This window comes from Manis pentadactyla, chromosome 12, assembly GCF_030020395.1.
Source record: "Manis pentadactyla isolate mManPen7 chromosome 12, mManPen7.hap1, whole genome shotgun sequence".
In the NCBI taxonomy this organism is placed as follows: Eukaryota; Metazoa; Chordata; class Mammalia; order Pholidota; family Manidae; genus Manis; species Manis pentadactyla.
In genome coordinates this window covers 105,898,102-105,917,405 of record NC_080030.1, presented here as the reverse complement: position 1 = coordinate 105,917,405, position 19,304 = coordinate 105,898,102, and the positions used below count along the sequence as shown (strand labels likewise).

General features: G+C 45.7%; 2 long non-coding RNA genes across 2 annotated transcripts in view; one reads left to right on the top strand and one right to left on the bottom strand.

Moving 5' to 3' along the window:
• The window catches only part of LOC130679892 (uncharacterized), an 84,917-nt gene that overhangs the window by 8,370 nt on the left and 57,243 nt on the right, over positions 1 to 19,304 (bottom strand). The gene's annotated exons all lie outside the window — the stretch shown is intronic.
• On the top strand, positions 254 to 4,176 carry LOC130679893 (uncharacterized). The gene is made up of 2 exons (XR_008992889.1): positions 254 to 537; positions 2,307 to 4,176. It is a non-coding gene; the product is annotated as an uncharacterized LOC130679893 (long non-coding RNA).

Below are 19,304 nucleotides of genomic sequence, written 5' to 3'. Positions count from 1 at the left end.
CACAGACGTTTTGTTCAACTCCTTACAGGGCAAGTGCTGTAGACAATGTGGAGATGAGTAAGTCAGGGTGCATGCCAGGAATTTATGATCTAGTGAGGAAGCAGAGAGGGGAGATGAGCAACTATGTAATTAGCTGTGAAACAGTGGAAAACAAATGCTGTGCAAGTGCCAACAGCGGATCCTAAATGTGATGGTTTATAGGACACACTGACTCATGGGCAGTAAAAGCCCCAGCGGTTGTTTGCGAGCCAGGGCAGAGGCAACCCCCATGGGACTGAGTTCCCCTAATGGCCAGTAATAAAGCCACCTCAAGCCAGGCCATAATGCTGCAAGTCCCTTGGCTTCTGAGCGAGTGAGGGAAGCTGAGGTGCTCGTGGGGCCTTCCGACTGAATGGCACTCCTCTCTGCCAAGCTTTGTTAGCCGGCAGCCAGGAACAGACTCCAACAGCTAGCACGGACCTCAGCTGTGCTTCTATGTGGTGGTCTAAGTTGCTGACCGGGAGTGGACATGTGCTTTGGGAGCCAGATACACGGAGGGTAAGGTTGCGAATGTGCAGTGAAACTTGAGGCCACACTCTTTATCCTTAGGATTTTCATCCAGATGCCAAGCAGAGAGGGGTCTGCGGACAGCAGCGGTGAAACCTGGGGGTGCTGCCAGGGGTCCACTGTAAAAGCAAATAAGGAGAATGGTGAAAACTGGAGGTTACTGGTGTTACTAAGTATGGGATTCAGAAATGACTGTGTATTTTATAAATTTGGGGTATGTCCTTTTTTAAAGAAGGAGGTGAGGAAGTAAAAAACTAGAAAAGCCCCCTTCAGAGGGAAGCTAATAAATACAGTGGGAGAAATCAAGCGAGATTTAGAATAAGCAAGCTAATATTCATTGGAGAAATGTTGCTAGGAACTTAGAAATTAAAATAGATCCACTTAAACACCTAAGGGTCTCTTATTTCACATCATGTGCTGGCAGCTGGCAAAACCTTAGCACAAAGACCAGGGTGCAAGTCCGGGCCTGGAATGTGGCCAGTGCCCTTGACTCTCTTGTATCATAATCTGAGGGCAGAGCAACATGCTTAGGAAACTTGTGCAGCCCAAAGTTTAGGAAACAGTGTGTCAAGGGGCCAGGTGGGGAGGACTGGCCAGCCCGGTCCACGGAAGAGATGCCGATTCTAGGTATTTGATGTCTTAATGCAAATGAATAAATTGGTATTCTGGCTTGCCTTTCGGATCTGATAACCTTCTGAAGTGAGGGTCAACAAAGCAAAATGCAATACCACAAAAGAACGTGGAGAAATGGGGTTTTATTGAAGATGTATGCATGGGGGCTGGACCAGCAAAAATTCTTGCCACATACTTTAAATAGGAAGAACATGAAAAAAAGATCTGTGAACACAAAAATTAAGCAGACAGGATAAAAATCTAAATGGCAAATTTGGACATTAACTGAAAGAAGCAAGAGAAACATAGACTAAGCCAGTTCTTGGTGTCAGCTTTGTGTTTGTGAGTTACAGGTGACTCACTGGAACAAGGTCCGCAGATCTGATGGCTGGAAGACTCGGCAGCCAGCCCTGTGACATGAAGCCGACTTAGAAAACATTTCCTGGCTCTGGCATAGGAGGAAGTGGGGTATTGTTTATACACGACCTCTTCTCAGTTCAGTACGTTTGTTTAAGGCAGAAGACGACAAGATCCAGTCATCGAAGGTCAAACACCACTCCACACACAGACAAACACAAAGTGATAAAACTGGAGAGATGCCATGGAGGGGAGAAGACACCTGCAACCCAGAAAGGCCTTCCCTGGGAAAGGTCATGCGAAGCGGAGAATCATAAAGGCCACGGGTCAGAGGATAGATAGGAAAATCTGACGGTATGGGATTGAAAATAAGAGAAGGACATTGAGAAGGACTTTAAACAGTGCCCAGGCAGTGTGTGCCACCTGCCCGGACCTCAGATACGCATCTATAAAATACAAATGTTAGATTAGATCAGATAATCTCTGAGATCATATTTGGCTTGAAAATTTCATTACTAGATGACACTTAAGAATCAGCAGAAAGGCGAATTCAGCCAAAATATCTTCTGTGACAAACTACATTGAAACCAATGAAAATCCCCTGCCCCAAGGGAGAGTATGAGCAGAAAGGGAGGGGTAGGCGATCTGGGCACAGGGACCTTGGGAAGCTGGTCCTCTGGGCTCACCAGGGAGAGGCTGCCAGGCGGGAGAGAAAGTGAGAGGGAAAGTGAATGCTTTGAGACCTTGTATTTGACATGAATTTATACTTACTGTCTTTTCCGTTCTCATAGGTTTTCGGGGTGGAAGAAGACATACAAAGTTGTCTCACGCATTTTTTAAAAAGCTCTGAGCACAATGTTAAGCACTTCACAGACGGATGGTGGTTGCAATTTTTGTCATCATGTCAGTAGTTCAGCGGGAGCCGGGGTTCCTGGCCCGTGAACTCAGCCGGGACTCGGAGGCGTTGGACTCTCTGCTAGAAAAGCAGCGGCTGATGAACCAGTCATACACGGGCTCTTAAAACAACGAACGGGGACCAAGTAATGATCTTTAACTAGTGATGGTAAAATTTACGAGGACCAAACAGCTCCAAACACAAAGGAACGAGTTGAAGGAACTAGGAGAGCTTAAATTTCTAGTGTGTTTTTACGTCATCATTAGTATGAATATTAGCGCAAGCTTATGAGTGGTGTTAGCTAAGCTCTTAGAAATCTCTCAAGCTTTTATGAAGACTGCAGGGCAAGAGAGAATGCATTTCAAAACTGATAGAAATGGTAATAAGGCTACTGCCAATCTCCTACGTGCTGGACAGCTCTCACACTTGCTTCTTGAGAACATGTGCCTGTCTTCTGGGAATTAGAGTACTTCGTTATCTTCCTGATGTTTTCATCCCCCCTCCCGCCCTCTTTGCCAAAGATTACCACCAAGAATATGATGGAAAGTTTCCTGCATTAAAAAGAGAGGCTACACTGCTGTCATGATTCCAGGCAGCTGCACCCAGCCAAGAAGTCGCCTAAATGTTTAATGAAGCAGGAAAGTCATTCTTCAGTTTGAAATGCAGACCCACTAGATGGTCTGAAAAGATCACCTCTGTTTGTTTTATACTGGGAATAGATTGCTGAATATTTAATGAGCACCAGAGGATACAGCTCTGTGAGAGGCCAGCAAGGGTCAAGCTATGGCTACCTGCTGTTCCCCTGCAATTCCGTGTCTCTCCGGTTTCTTAAAGGTGGGAGATTATCAGGGTTAAACCAAGCCAGTCTTGATTTAGCACTGTGTAGCACTGTGTAGCACTGTGTACGTGGAAAGAAAAATAGAGGCGGTCATATGCCTGTCCTGGTGAAGCAGTGTTCAGAATTAGAAGCAACCTTTCAAGAAAATTGACGAGAAGGCCTGGCATGTATTGTCTTATTCACAAAGGTGGGTTAGAACAACAGTATCAGGAAAGAGAAGCCATCAAAAATCCCCGTTGTAATTATGCTGGGAGAGAGAGCTTCCACCCAGTTGATTCTGCCATTTATTTGTGGTATTAAGGACCCTCTCCTATCTGAATAATCCCAAGAAAAGAGTCCTTTTGTGAACAGTTTCCTCCCCACCAGATTCAGTCTTTAACTGATTTAGCATCTGCTGCTATCAGATGGGGGAGAGTTAACAGAGACCAGACACGGACGGTAACGGCAGAAAAGAAATCAAGAGGCATTTGCGGATTGACTGGATGTAGAACATAAATTTTTTTCTTTAAAGCCTTGAAGACGACTCTTAAGATTTTGGGCAGGCCATTTGTTGAAACAGCCATGGAAATAGGAAAGCCTTTTTAAGTGGAAAATCAAGAGTATAGTTTGAAACAACGTTAAATTTGAAATGCGCTTTCAACAATCAAACCCAAATGTCTGCTAGGCAGTTGGCTATCCTGAGCTGCCATTCTGAGTTGAGATTCTTGGGATCCACTGTTGTAGCGAGAGAATATAATTAAATCACCCAGGAAATGAAGGTAAAGAGTAGAAGAGTTCTGAAGACAGAGCCCTGAGGCACTCCAACGTTTAGCGGTCAGGAAGCTTTAAAAAAATCCTCAAAGGAGATCGCAGAGGGGCCCCTATATAGGAAGACAAACAAGAGAAGGGCCCAGGGAAAGTCAAGTGAATAAAATGTCTCAAAGAGTAACAGTGTGTCAAATGCTCTTGGTGGGGGGGAGCGGGGGGGGATGCAAACTGAGAATTGGCCGATGGGTTTGGCAACACGGAAGTCCATGGTGACTCTGGTAAGGGTCTCTGAAGAGGGGCAGAGACAGGAGCCTGAAGGGACTGTGCTCCGGAGAAGGAAGAGGAGAAAGGGGAGCACAGAGAAATATTTCAAGGGATCTGGGGGTAATGGTCCGTGAGGACATCAGCTCATAACTGGACCATGAGATGGAGGCAGGCAGGTTTCTGCCGTTTGGTTCTATTCTGTTGTGCGTTGTTTTCCCGGTGCGCTGATGGGAATGATGGGGAAGAGGGGATAAAACTGACAGTGAGGACAGAGAACTGATGGTTCTGAATAGGCAGAAGAGGGTGGACCCCTGCACAGATGGAGGAGCGGTCTCTATACAGGACAGGGACGGTTCGTCCGCGAGACAGAAGCGGGGGCAAGGTGCAGGCGCACAGAGGAACAGGTCAGTAGGTGTAATGAGGGTGTGTTGAAGCCACTTGAATCGCTTCTGTTTTATAAGGTTCCTAAATTCTTCAGGAAGTGAAAATACTGTACAATCATGTACAATACTTTTGTCTGGAAAAAAGCAAACTATCGAACCAAAAGTGGCCTAAATAATGGGGATCATTATAAAGAATTTCAGGTAGACAATCCTGGGTTTTGTTCCTGGCTCAGCGATGACTCCAAGATGCAGGTGCTCTCTGAATTTCCGCCTGCAGACCTCAGGGGATTGACTTCGTTACTGTCCCTTCGTGTTTGCAAGAGGGCTGCTGCAGACATAACAGGACTTGAAGAGAATGACACAGAGCTCCATGATTCCTGACATGTCTTATGTTTCCAGGAAGGAAACCTTCTCATCCGGCAGACTCCTCCTCAGGCCTGCAGGTAGGATCCTGTCACATGCTTCTGTTCTTGGTGGAGTACAGGCTAGCAAAGTGAGCACCTGGTATTGTCAGTGCCTTTGTGGGAGGCCGACTCTACCACAAGGAAGACATGAAGACTAGCTGATGGGTCAGCTATCAACAGTGCCCCCCCAAAGGTGGAGATCCTGATTAATTTTAGACAAAACAAGTATGAATTTAAAATGTTCAGGATGATTATTAAGATAGAAATAAAGTAAATAACTTCCTTCTTTTGGGTGGAAATGAAGACCAATTTGGGAAACTGAGATTCAGAGAGAGCACGTGACTCGTCCAAGGTCAACTACTTAATGTAGAGAGAGAACTGGTGCTCCCAGGCCTGCACGCCTCATCTAGGACTCTTTCCACAAGAACAGCCAGTCCTTTGATTTATCATCCTTAGAGTTACATCACTTGGTTTCATGACTACCGTAAATGAATAGTCTTTCTGGGTTACACACACACACACACTCACAGAGAGAGAGCAATCTCCGGATTCCTTGTCATAAAGCATTTATTTTATTTTTCAGGAGCATTGATAAAGTTATGTCGTTCTATCAGTATTCCCTTCCGTCTTCCTCGTACCGAAACCATGCTTCACACAGTAGGGGTTGCGGAGCACTCTCAGCCCAGGCACTAGAGAGGGTGAGTAGGTCCTGTGAACATAGAGTTCATGACCTTGGTGTCAACTTTACCAACCCTCACATTACCCACATCTCTCAGAGTTACCACTTCTTCTCCCTGCTTATCATCTCAGAGTCACTGGTCAACTGCCATTCATTCAGTTATGTTTCTTTTTTTTTTTATTGTGGTAAAATATGCATAACCTAAAATTTACCATTTTAGCCATTTTTAAGTGTAAATTCAGTGTCATTAAGTACATTCACATGTTGTGTGACCATCGCCACTCTCTCCAGAGCATCTTATTTATCCCAAATAGAACTCTGTACCCATTGAAAATAATTCCCCATTCCCTCCTCCCTACCACCCCCATGGCAATCACTATTCTAGTTTCTGTCTCTGAATTTGCCTGTCCTAGGTATCCCATGTAAGTAGTACCATTCAATGTGTCCTTTCGTGTCCGGCTTACTTCACTCAGCATAAGGTCTTCAAGGTTTATCCATGCTGTGGTGTGTATCCGAATGCCATTCCTTTTTATGGCTGAATAATATTCCATTGTATGGATATACCACATTTGTTTATCCAATGCATCTGTTGATGTTCACTTGGGTAGTTTCCACCTTTTTGTCATCTATTCTTCCCTTTCCCAAAAGGGATTTGTCTTCCCTCTCTGTATTTTTAATATTTAGCTCCCATTTATCCTGGCTTATTTGCATACAAGCCTCATTACTGACCTTTCTCCCTGTGAACTACCCCTGGCCTCTTCAATCATTCTCATTCCCTCACTCTCAGGTACAGGATTCTTCTTTCTCATGTCAGATTTTGAACACTTCATCTTCTAACTCAAGAGGTAACTTTCCGTTGCTTCTCAGCTCACACACCTAAGAATAATCAGTGACAAACTCCTCTTCCTCTTGCCCTAACTCAGCTTGATTTATCTCGGTCTGTACTTTGGTTTGTGCAAACCAAACAGTTACCCATATTCATGTATGACCTACCCACTCCCATAAAACAGATCTTTCTACCTAATCAGAATGCCTGTTTTCTCCTTTCCAACCATCTTCTCAAATGTTCCTAAAGCATTTCCTTGAATGTGCATAAATCATTTTCCTTAAGAATCTGACAAGTCCCCATTGCTACTAATTGTACCAATGCTCTTGGTCATTTTAAATGAATGGCCTTATTTGTGGGAATCTGGTGGAAATAGTCAGGGCTAATTATAAATGGCCACATGGTTGTCATGCAAGGAAGAACTTGGAATAAGGGTGTGGTAATCATGTGTTTTATTTTAGGGTATTTTGATATGTCAGGGGGCCTTGCTGGCTGGGGAGACAATATCCCTTCTACAGCTAATTCTTAAAGACAGTAAATGACTCACCTGTAAACATGAATTTCATATACCAACTAACCAATCCCAAGTCCCTATCCCCAGCCACCTCCTTTTATCTAACTCTCACTGTAAGCCAATATTTCCCCTGCCCTAAATCAACAAGGCTCCAGAATTACAGAGGCGGCCCCTAGAGCCCAGAGCCTACTGATATCATTCAAACTAGCTAATCCTAAACTGTGCCTCGCACCCTGCCTTGCCTTTCTGGCAGGACGCACAGTAAAGGCTTTCGGGCCGTTCCTTCTAGTCATTTCCTTCTGCCTCCTGACCACTCTTGGTGTTTCCTCTTGTGGCCTTTTGTGGCACCACAATCCCCCACCCCCCATCTTGGGAATTCTAAGTAAAAAGTTTTTCTTTTAATGGCATTAGATATTCTGTTGTCACTCAGTGACCTCCATACATTAAAATTCCTGAGGGTACAATTGAGACAAAGAGCCTGTCAAAGGTTTGATGTCAACTTGTCCTGCCTAAATAGGATTAAAACCATGCTGTGCAGAACAGTGTTACGGTAGCAGGCCTGATGCTATCTTTTGAAAGGCTTGCTTACAAAGCTGGCCCTTGGCTACTGTCTGGGAAGTCAGATTTCAGGAGGCTTCCCACCAGTAACTGGTAAGTGTCTCACTGTGTCTAACCTCTTTGTACAGACAATGTTGTTTGTGATGAACACGTACTTTTCCTTCAAAGAGCCTGGGGGCTTGGGTACCTTCCAGGCAGAGGGTTTCCCCCGGAGAAACCCCGGACGCTGAGTCTCTAATGAGCTTCCCTGGTCTGCAACATTTCATGTGTGCTGTCACAGCTAGTTGCTGGGAGAATTAAGCGCACGCTCTGTGGCTCCACTGGGAGAGGAGCCTTGGAACCTTGCACCTGGTCTCCTAGATTTGCCCAGTGCACTTTTTCCCTTTGCTCAGTGTGCTTGGGCTCCTCCTGCCGAGGCAAATCTCAGTCTACCTAAGAATGAATCCTGGGAATCATAATAGCCATTCTTCCAGTTCAGATGCTGTAATTTTTTTCTTCTTTTTCTGATCAAAGTAATTCTGGTCCATGTCTATCATTCTGCCTTCATTTTGGGTGTTCCTTCGGTTCTCAGGCTCCTTGCTCTTCCTGGAAGGACAGAGAGCCCTGCTGGTAGCTCTCAGTCTGTGGCTGCGTTTCCTGTGGCTCAGGCACTCTCCCGCGTGGGCCTCCGTGGTGCTTCCTTCAGGCCACAGGCTGAGAAAATGGCACTTCTCTCCTCCCGTTCCCACACCCTGTCTCCAGGATAATGTCATTTCTAGATTCAAACCCACACCCTTCGTTCCTTCAAGAGTACACCCTCCTCCCCTTTTCAGACAGTGAGCTGAAACCCTGCTTCTCAGAGTTCGGTCCCCTGTCCCTAATAACTGTTAGTTCCTTCCAGGGGCTGTGGATCTTGGAGCAAAGAGCAATGACCTAATACCTGACATAAGTAGGGGGGACGTCTGTGTGTGTTGTGTGCATATGTGTTAAGGAAGCAGAGGGAGAAGAGGAGGGGATAAAAGAGAAAACTATTTCTCTCCTCACAACATTTATGACACCAGATGTGTGGGGTATTTTTACCTGCATCAACCAATTCTCCAACTCTCTGGGCACCAACTGGCTGTCCTACAATTTAGTTCAATTTGGACAGACTACCTGAGTTAGCATTCAGACCCCACACGTTAGAGGTTCCACAAGTGTGCCCCCACATCAGATGCCAGTTATGAGTCCTGCCCCCAGTACTTAGAGCTGACTTAGCAAATGTTGCTCTGGGAGAAGGGGGTTCCCTGCTCTGGGCAAGTTCCCTATGCATTTGCCAAGATCAAATGAAGACAAGGACAAGATGGAGGTTAAAAGGGGCTTTGCCCCTTTTTTTTCTCATGGTGGCAGGTCAGGTGCTGGAGCCCCAACCGCCCACCTGTGTAGACTCTGTCTCTGCTCAGTCTCAAGACCCAGCTACCCTACAGCTGCAAAGCAGTTTTCCCACAACCTCCTCTTCAGATTTGGGAATTTGCTATAATGGCTCACAGAATGCAGGGAGACATTTTACTTAGTATTATAGGTTTATTATAGAGGATACACAGGCAAACAGCCAATTGTAGAGGTTCAGAGGGTGAGGCCTGGAAGGGTCCTGACTGCAGGAGTTTCTGCCCCTGTTAAGTTGGGATGTGCCACCCCATCTGCACATGGTTCATTCACCAGGAAGCACTCGGAACCCCATCATTTAGGGTTTAATAGAGACTTCATTACATAGGCATGACTGACTCAATCACTGACCATTGGTTATTAAGTCAGCCCCTAGTTCCTCCCCACTCCCCAGAGGTCAGGGGTGGGGCTGACCTGTCTAACCCTCCCTTGGCTTGGCTGGTTCCCCTGAAGACCAGCCCACATCATCTTGAGTCACTGCATTAGCATTCACATAGGTAAGGTTCAATGGGGCTTATTATGAATGACAAAAGACACTGCTCACCCCTATCACTTTGGAAATTCCAAAGGTTTTTAGGAGCTCTGTGCTGGGAACCGGGGACAAAGACGAAAATATGTATTTCTTATTATATAATAATATCAGGGAAGGGTGGGTGGGAAATCGTTATCCTTTGAATCTTCTACACCAGTATGAATAAAGCACAAAATAGCATATCAATAGGCATCCTGCTATAAAAATAGTAAACTTGACTTTAAGAAATATCCTGACCAAAGTCATTTACTTATTAATACCAGTTGGCAATTTTTCTTCAGTATTATTTCTCTGCTACTAAAGACACTCACTATTACTCATCCTTTCTGTAACAATCTCCACAGGACGTCTCCAGTCTATTCATTGTTTACTCATCCACAGACGACAATTTCCAACAATTTATGACAGAGAAAAGAGATTTCTAACTGAAATAACTGTTGACAATGGAGGCACTAAGATTAATTCCGGAGGACGAACAATCACAGATTTCCACCTCAGAGGCTCAGACTTAGGCGTCCCAGTCCCTGCTGAGACACTGAGCAAAAGTATCCACATTTCTCTGCATCAGTTCTCAAAGGCCAAGCCTCTCTGTCACCTCACACATAACACAAAGCTGCTGGCCCCATGCCCAGAAGCCCCTCGACGGACACTTTGATAGTTCTGTACTTTAATTCTCTGTCGGGGCCCAATGTGGGCACACTTTGTGCCAAAGTTTTCTCTGTGGAGAACATTGCTGACGTTTCCAGAGTGTTATGTATAAAGCATGATTCTCCAATAAAAACAACCAGAAAAATCCGAATATGTGGCAGATTTTAGGGGAGTGAATGCGAGATAACCTGGAAGCATCTTTTAATGCCAGAAAGGAAGGAGGTGCTCAAAAACTGAATAAAAATAAAAAAGATAGGGCATGACAAAAGTGAACCTGTAATAGCTCCAATGGACAAAGCTGGAACCAGTTGAGAGACGAAATGACACAACACTGGATTAGAACCCAAAATATAACATAAATACCCACAGGTCCCCGTGACATAAATACAGGCTTAAAGGTAAGTGTGGAGAAGAAATAAAACCTCCTTACAAAGAATTTCAAATAATTTATGTAGATACTCTACCCTTGAGTAGGTGGAAATCAGGCCCCTATCCCCCTTGATTCAGTGATTTGCTTCCAAAGGTCAGGTAGACTGCGGCAAGGGGGGGCAGGAACGTCACCGTGGAGTAACCTAGCAAACACTACCGTGGCCAGGTGATCACGGTTAACATCACCTATGGTAAGTCAATTTCATCACATATACCCCTTGATATGATGTGATGAGAATGGGACTTGGTCTCATATTCATCCCCAAAACGACCAACCCCAGTCTAGTCATGAGAAAACACCAGACAAGCCAAAACTCGAGGGACAATCCACAAAAGACCTGACTGATGTCCTTCAAAATTGTCAAGGTCATGAAAAACAAACAAAGACAGAGGAACTGTCCCAGATGAAATGAGATTAAGGAGATATGACAGCTGCATGCAATGGGAGGTCTTGGATAGGACCTGGGACCAGAAAGAGTGGGAAAGCTCGTGGAACTGGAATAAAGTCTGTAGTTGACTTAACAGTATTCCAATTTTAATTTCTTAGTTTGACAACTATATCATGGTTATGTAAGCTCTTAACATTAGGGGAAGCTGATGAGTATATAAGAACTCTCTACTCTGTATCTGCAATCTTCTATAAATCTAACATTATTCCAAACGGAAAACCTTTAAATATATATGTTATGCATTAGGCACTGACCCAAGCAAATGAAAGTGTCCTCTCCGTGCTGGTGTTTGTATTTCATTTTCTTGAATGTGTTTTGCCTGGAAGCTGAAACCTGATTCCTTAAAATCAGCCAGAATGAGCAGATTGGGAAGAGGGCCTTTTCCTCAGGAACTCAGATGAGAATTAGACAAAACTTTCAACCCCTTAGGCGGGGCTCGTGGTGCCCTGGGGCAGCACCTGCCAAAGATGAGCAGATGCAAGCTGGAGGTCAGAGTCTAGGCGGCCTCAACTCACCAGCCATTCTGTAATTAACTGGGCTTCAGGGCCCCAAATCCACAGGGAAGGAGCCCCAGAGAAACCAGCAGTCTTTGTCACTGAGAGTTGCTAGTCAACATGTCGTTTGCAGCTATTAACACTTCTCAGTTGTGATATTTGGTCATTTTTTCTATACTCCAACACCATCTTCATTTTCCACTCTGATTCTTTCTAAAAAAAACTCATACAACACACAGCATGGCTGGATTAACTTCACTTGCAAAATCAGATTTTGAAAACTATTGTTTAAAAAACATTTGGGTCATTTCCTTTACTAACATCTCTTTGAACAAAATAAAATTCTCCTTTTCACATGAGAATTAAAGACTTAAACGTGTTTATAATAATACCTAATTCTATCCTGTACGTTTGCAGCACACTTTAACACACCTAAATCTATCCTTACAGTAACCCTTCCAGGTGGGCCCCGGTAGGCAAATGCTATCAGAATGGAAGCCAGGCAAGCTGCCGTACGTCGCACTGGGATCGCCGCAGTGGACAGGTGGGAAATAGGAAAAAGGTACAGTGGGAGGGACTGGAGCTGGGCGAACTCCCTAGGGGGAGGCCGTGGCACCTTACAGAGAAGGGAGGCACTGCGGCTGGCCTGGGCCGGAACCCTTCTTTCCTGGAGGTGGCAGAAAGAGCATCGGGGAGACTCCAGAAGCCCAGCTGACAACTAAGGTCCCCAGAGAGAGGGTGACGGGGCCCCAGCTATGGAAAGGGTCTGAGCCTGGGTAGAATATTAACCAAAACTAAGAACACCCTTGCTTAGGGTACTTCTTACCCTGTTCCAGACTGACTCAGGAACCACACAGAATTTAGTCTCTCAGGACACCAGCTTCGCAGCTTGGAGAGATGGGTTGTAACAATCATTCCCATTTTCCAAATGAAGATGTAGGTTAAGTGATTTAACCAAGAGGGTCTATGCAGCCAGACTGCCTGGATTCAAATCCAGATTCCCCCACTTCCCAAGGTGTCAGTTGGGGGTGGCTGTCCTGCGCTAGCAGGTAGGCCCCCAAAAGTGCCATGGCTCAGACAAAGCAGAGCTTGTTTGTCATCTGTGAAAACCTCCAAGGAGGGAGTCCCTGATGAGAGGGGCTTCAGAGAGGGGACTCCTTCCACCGGCGACTCTGCCACACCCCCAGTGCCTCCTCTTCACCTTCATCAACTGGCAAGAGGTGAACGGGCACAGATGGGACACTCCTGCTTCTAAAAAGCTTTAGTTTGGGACTCGCGCGCATCTCCCACATTGCACCCACTGGCACTTAGTCCAGTGGCCACTCTTCCTGCAAAAAAGGTTGGGAAATGCCCGGGAAGAAATAGGTGTTGGGTGAACAGTGGCTGCTGCCCCAGCTTCAAGAGAGTCACTTCGCATCTCTGAGGTGCATTTCTTCTCAGCTGTAAAGTGGAGATTATAGTATTATCTGCCTCAAAGAGTTTTTATGAGCATTAAATGAGTTAATACATGGAAAGCGTTGGAGCAGTGCCACGTGCTCGTGAGCGCACACAGACGCTGGCTGTTGTCAACATCACCACCGTCTTCATCACTATTTTCATTATTATCGTGAACACATGAGTGGCTGGGATTTAAATATTGACTCAGAATCCAGGGAGAATTTTGCCTTCTCTTTTGGCCTGCTGCTGTGGTCTTGAGCATCTTCATAAAATGATTCAATTCTCAGCTTTCATCCTGAAATGCAAATATATTGTTTTTCTAAAAAAACCGCAAATGAGAAAATCTGGCCACAGTAATGGGAAGCAACTGTTAGGACTAATGGAAGGACATGGTATCCTTATTTGCTTTCAAAAATAATATTTCAGGGTTTTTTTTTTCTTACTTTGAAATTTTTCATTTCAGTGAAAGATAGCATAGAAATGCCATGCTGGGCAGAAAATCCAGCAAAGGGCACATTGTTCTCTTGGCCTGTATTTTCAGGGAAGAATATACGTATTTAATTTTTTTTTCTAGTGAGCAGCTTAGCATCTCTCCCTGCACATGCATTTATTAAGGACATATTAAAGCAGCCATGGAGTGCTTGCTCAATTATTCCTGCCCTTCTAGCCTTTTGGCTAAAGCTGATCATATCATTCCATTTTTAGTTAATTCTATTTCATTTGCTTGAGTATTAAGAAGAGTATCAGGAAATGAAATTTTCCTTCAGCGAATAAGCCTGAGACTTTTCAATCAGGTAAACAAAATAGAATGGCAAATATCATCCCTCATGAACAATAAGTTTTTCATTCAATATCCCAGAGCTATTTGACCATCTAATGTGCTGTCTGCCTGCATTTCAGGGGCTTTATTGTAAATGTGCTGTGATTATGGTTCACTGTCAGGCTGCCTGTGCATCTCGCCAAGGGCCTGGACTCCTTTATTATCTTATCTCACTCGTTGGACAGGGAAGCTTGCAGCACAGTTGATCCAGCCCAGCAGGACTGTCTTGGCAGCAATAATACGAAACTGGTTTGAAGCATCAATTTACTCTCCCCGAAACAGGAAGCATTAAACAAGTCGATCTTGAAGAGGCATAGTCTGGTCATCTCGTCCGCTTCCAAGTCACGAAGATGGAAAGAGACAGTCTAACCTCAGAAGTTCCCTCCTGAATAGGCCACCTCTACACTCAGGACATTCCGGGAGCGGAAATCTGCCAAGAATGCGCTGAAGGAAAGAATGCTGTGAAGTGCAGGTCTGGAAAGTGTTGTGGACACTGATCTGAGGCCCCCTCACCTTACTGGGTGACCGCCAGAGGCTCTGGGAGGTACAGAAGGGGATGTGAGATAGAGCTACGTGGCAGGGACTGGTGTGAGTTGGCGGCCACCGTCTGCTCCCTGCTCTTCAGAAGCAGTAGAATTGTAGCTGCCCAGCAAGCTGCCATTCCCCAGATGTCCTTGCTGTTCGGCATGGCCATGTAACGAAGATTTCACCCAAGCAAATGAGCAGAAGTGACACATGCCATATGCGAGCCGCCCAAGTGGTCTCCCCAACCCTGCCTCGCCCATTCCTGCAGGATGTAGGCCCTGGGTGGGGTGGCGGTGACTCAGCTTTGGCAACGCAGACGATATAACGCCCTTGGGCCTTGCTACTCCTTCTGATCAAGGAGCGGCAGCAGTGCATCACCTGGGAACTATTAGAAATGCAGAATCTCAGGTCCCACCTGAGGCCTACTACGAGGCAATCTGTATTTGACAAGATCCCAGTGGAATTCATATGCACACTGAAGTTTGAGGTACACCAGTCGGATGGCAGTCCCATGACTCGGAACAAACCCGGGTCCTCATGTGAGCAGAGCTACCCCACCGACCTTCCGTACTGAGTTTGAAGCTACTCTGTGGAAGAGAGGAACTTCTTTATCATTTTTTATTATTATTAATGTCACAGTATTTTGGAGTGTCTTTACTACTACAGCTTAGATTTATCCTGATAACCAGCAGTGTGACACTGTTCATAGGATCTCATTCATCACACTTTATTTTAATTTCCCATGGAGGTTCCTGTCCACAAATGGATCAGTCTTAAACCTCCGCCACCAGCCAGATCTTTTATCAGCTGAAAGATCTACCAGATGAGACTTCAGGACCCAAAACATCTCCCCACCACGAACTACTGATCCTTGTCCTAGAAGATTCAGCCACTTAGAAATTATCAGCGAAGTCAGGAACCAGAGAAGAGGGTTCTTAATGAAAAGCCATTAAGGAGTCAAGACTGGAAGTCAAGAGAGGAATTGCAGTAGATGAAATGAAAGGCACAGTAGAGAACTCGGGGACCCTCCCGTGTCAGGGGCAGCTAGCTCCCAGCTGCACTCCCCACACCCAGCCTGAGCCCCGGCTCCTCCGTCGTCTCCCGGCCTGTTCAGGGCTCTGTGGGTTTTGCCCATAATGGCCAACGAAGTTCCAAAGTTGTTTTAAGGCCAGTATCTTAGCTATGAAGGAAATGCTAACCTCACAGTCTTAAATGGTATTTCCCACGCGAACTCCATCCTGTTTAGTTATCTAAACAGCCGGAACGGCTTAGCAGGGCGATGAGCCATTCCCAGTCTAACGACTTACATGCGTCTCCACGTCTCCTCCTCTCTCCTCGCCCGCGCAGGCCGGCTGCACATGCCCTGCTGTGCCAACACCCAAAGCATGCTGCCCTTCCCTTGGGCTTCCCTTATCCATCTCTGGCTTACCATGTGCTTTTTCTGTAGCTTGAATGTTGTTGTTGCTTTTTCTTCCAGAACCACACCTTTCTCTGCCCAGGGAAAGTCATTCTTCAAGACGACGTCTAATGCTTCTTCCTCCAGAAGCTTCCCTTAGCCCCACCTTGGCTGCAGGTCCCTCTCTCTTCTGTCTGTGACAGTTAGTAGCTCCTAAGACACAGAATTCCACATAGCTATTTTCTTTTCTTACGTTCAAATTATCTGGAAATACCTAGAGGGATAAACCTTGTGCTCAAATTCACCTTTGAACTCTCTATGACAGAGCCCAGCACAGAGAGGTAAATAAATGGCTGTGTGATAAATAAACCCATTGTCTTCTCCACCCCATTCTCCCTGGGCCCATTTAGACTTGCCCAAAATACAGTCTCCTTTGTCAAATGTGTGTACACAGTTCCCTGGCTTCTTGCAAGCTTCTATGCTCAGGACCCATGTACACCTTAAAAACCTGTGAAAACTCAGAGGGCCTCACATAATTTGCGAATAGGAAGTACCCGAACCGATGTTGGTCACTCAGTGGAATGACAGGTTTTCTTTTGAGGAGTCTTTAAATAGGAGTCTGCCAAGTTGCTCAAGTAAAAATGTGAGTTATTCTCTAGATTTGAAATATAAATAAATGCCCATTATATGCATTTGTCAGGATTTTCGTTTTCTCACTGAGAATTTAATTTGACCCTTAGTGCCCAGATTGCGGCTCCCTCAGTCCCACCCCCTGAACGGGGGCTCCCTGCAGAAGGCGCTGGTTGCAGGCCTGGGGCAGGGAACGTACAAGATCCTTCGTCCCACCAGGCAGCAAGGAGGCTCTCAAAGACTCTGGAGACGTGTCAGCAGGAGTGAGGAAGCAACTGAAAGTGCCTCCACTGGCCGAAAAAGGGACAGGTTGGAAATTTGTAAACTATGTGTTTATGCAAAGTATATTTTTTAATGGATTGAAATAGATCAACTGAGATTTTAAAAGTTCATGGATTTGAAATAATATGCCCACCTTTCTAAAAAAACAAACAAAATGAAAAACCCCCACTGATCTCTCTTGGAGGATCTATGAAACCAGTTTAGTACCCTAAAAAAATGCCTTGAAAGGGAAAAAGTCAAGCAATTATCCTGCTTTTTTGGTGTGAAGTGTACCTCAGAGCACATGAAACCGTGTTTATGCCCCTTCCCGTACCTGCACAGCCCCCCTGCTCCTGGACTTCACTGGGCACCCCCCACCCCCACAGCAGCACTGCCTGCTCTCCAGACACTGCCCCGCGGCCCCGACTCCCTCGAGGGAAGGGCTGGGCTCTGAGCATGTAGCCGTTGTCCAAGCCACCAGGGTGGGCAGGGGGCAGGTGGCACCAGCCGTGGCATCCAGGTCTAACCTGAAGGGACCCACGCAGAGATGCCGGCTCCTCCCATGACTGCTGGGCGCAGATATGGTGCCAGTCACCATTCCATGGGATCTGCCTTCCTCCAGGGCTGCCCCGGGCAGTCTGATAGCTCAGCCTGGAAGCTACGAGAACTTAACACTTCTTGAAGTGAACTTTGAACTTTAAAACTTGTATGCTAGAAGAGTTCCTATCACCTGTGCCCCTGACATCTGAGCATCACCCCCTTTAACCTGACACCATAAACCTGCCGTAATTAGTCCCAAACAGTCCATCCATTCTATAGATACGACCTGCATTTTTCAATGCCATGCCCTTCATCATATCTGTCCTTTCACCTCCAAAAGTCCCCCACAAAATGCCATCTTGAAATGTGTGTCAACGAGCTGGGCAGGGAGAAGCACTGCTCAGATCAGAGATGTGTGCATGGCAGGCTCAAGGTCAGTGATCTGTCACGCCACAGCTGGAAACACACTGCCCTCCATCACGTTTTCCTGGAATATCTTCCAAGCACAAGTGACTTTTCTCCTCCCATGAGTTTCTAAAGCCCTTGTTTTGTTTTTCTTGCAAGTCAGTTATCACATCCACACTTTTCAAACTTAAGTATCTATACTCTCGTTGACACTGGACCAGGATTTAGGCAAAACCAGAGTAAACATAGGACCAGGATGTCAGTTTTGTTTAGCTATTTAAGAGATTAGACAGATTTTTAACGAATATTTTAACGTTACATGTGGATAGTGCATATTTCATATAATGTTTTCAGGTAAAACCTTAGCATGCAGATTTGAATTTTGCTCTGGAGGTACGTTCCTTATTTGAGGCAGGTGGAGGGGATGCAGGTGGGCAGGTCTAACATGGCTCTGGGTGAGCAGACGTCTGCTGAGCTGCAGGCGTCTTCAAGTAAAGACACCCCCGCCGCTATCACTGCAGAGCATTCAGGGCTTTCATAAAGGGTGGTTGTTTTCATTAGGTGATGAGAAGCCTTCTGGAAGGAAGAGATTAAGACCTCAGTCCTATTTTTTCAAGGTTCAAGATTTTGCAAACCTACTGATGGCCTGGGATGCTCCTAATGGCAGTAAAGGGCCACCGTCTCCTGTAAGACAGCCCTACAAGGCAGGAGGTGGGCCGGAGGAGCTTCTGCACCCCGAGTCAGCAGGTCCTCTATGGGACACCAGCTTGGTCCTCAGACTGGTCTGGTAAGGGGCCTTGGTAAAAAGAAATGAGCACACGACAAGATACCATCAATTATTCTGCCAGTGTCAACTCCAGCCTGTGCTTTGTCCTAACACGAAAAGGCTGGTGGGTGGGGAATACTGAGGATCCCAGTGAGTCCCCTGTTACTCCCACGCAGCAAGGCCCTTCTGTACTCTTGCTATAGGAGGAGACACCTATGTCTGGTCCAAGGCTAACAGTTCAGGGCCAAAATGAGGCCTTTAGTTCGAGAGGAAGAAGTAGAGGACCATGGCTGTAAGAGCAGAGATTTTTTTTTAAATCATTACTTCAACTACAGCTTCTAATCCACTTACTTCCCCTTTTCCTTTAAAACATCCGCCACCCTAGTTAATCTCTGCATTTAACTGCCAAACGGATGACAGAGAGAGAATGTAGATGCGCGTGTGCGTGTGTACATACACGGCGCTCCTTCATGTTTCCCATTTAATTCTAATTAAAATGTACATTCCTCAGGGCAAAACACCACCAGAGCAAAGCAAGCTTCTATATACAGTGGGTGGACAGCCAGGGAAATTTATGGACTGACTGATGAAATTACTGCGGGGAATATCATCATTTGCTCAGTTTTTATGACTACCAATAAAAGCTGCTTCTCTGGGTTTCATAACGTTATTTTCTTCCCTATGCATTCGCAGTCCCAAAACATAATTCTTCGGATTTACTGATAAGAAGCCAATGGTAAAAGGTCTAAGAGATTACATCTTATTGCATGAAACGATCTTTTATGCAGGAATTCAATTTTGCTACGAGAGCTAAAAAGGATCTCGATCTCTGTCAATGCAGAGATGGAACAGATAAGAGTGTTTTCTGTGTTGGCACGGGTGTTACCAGGATTCCAGGCATGTCTCGATCTCCTTGGAGTACACAGGGTGCAGGAATACGGAGCC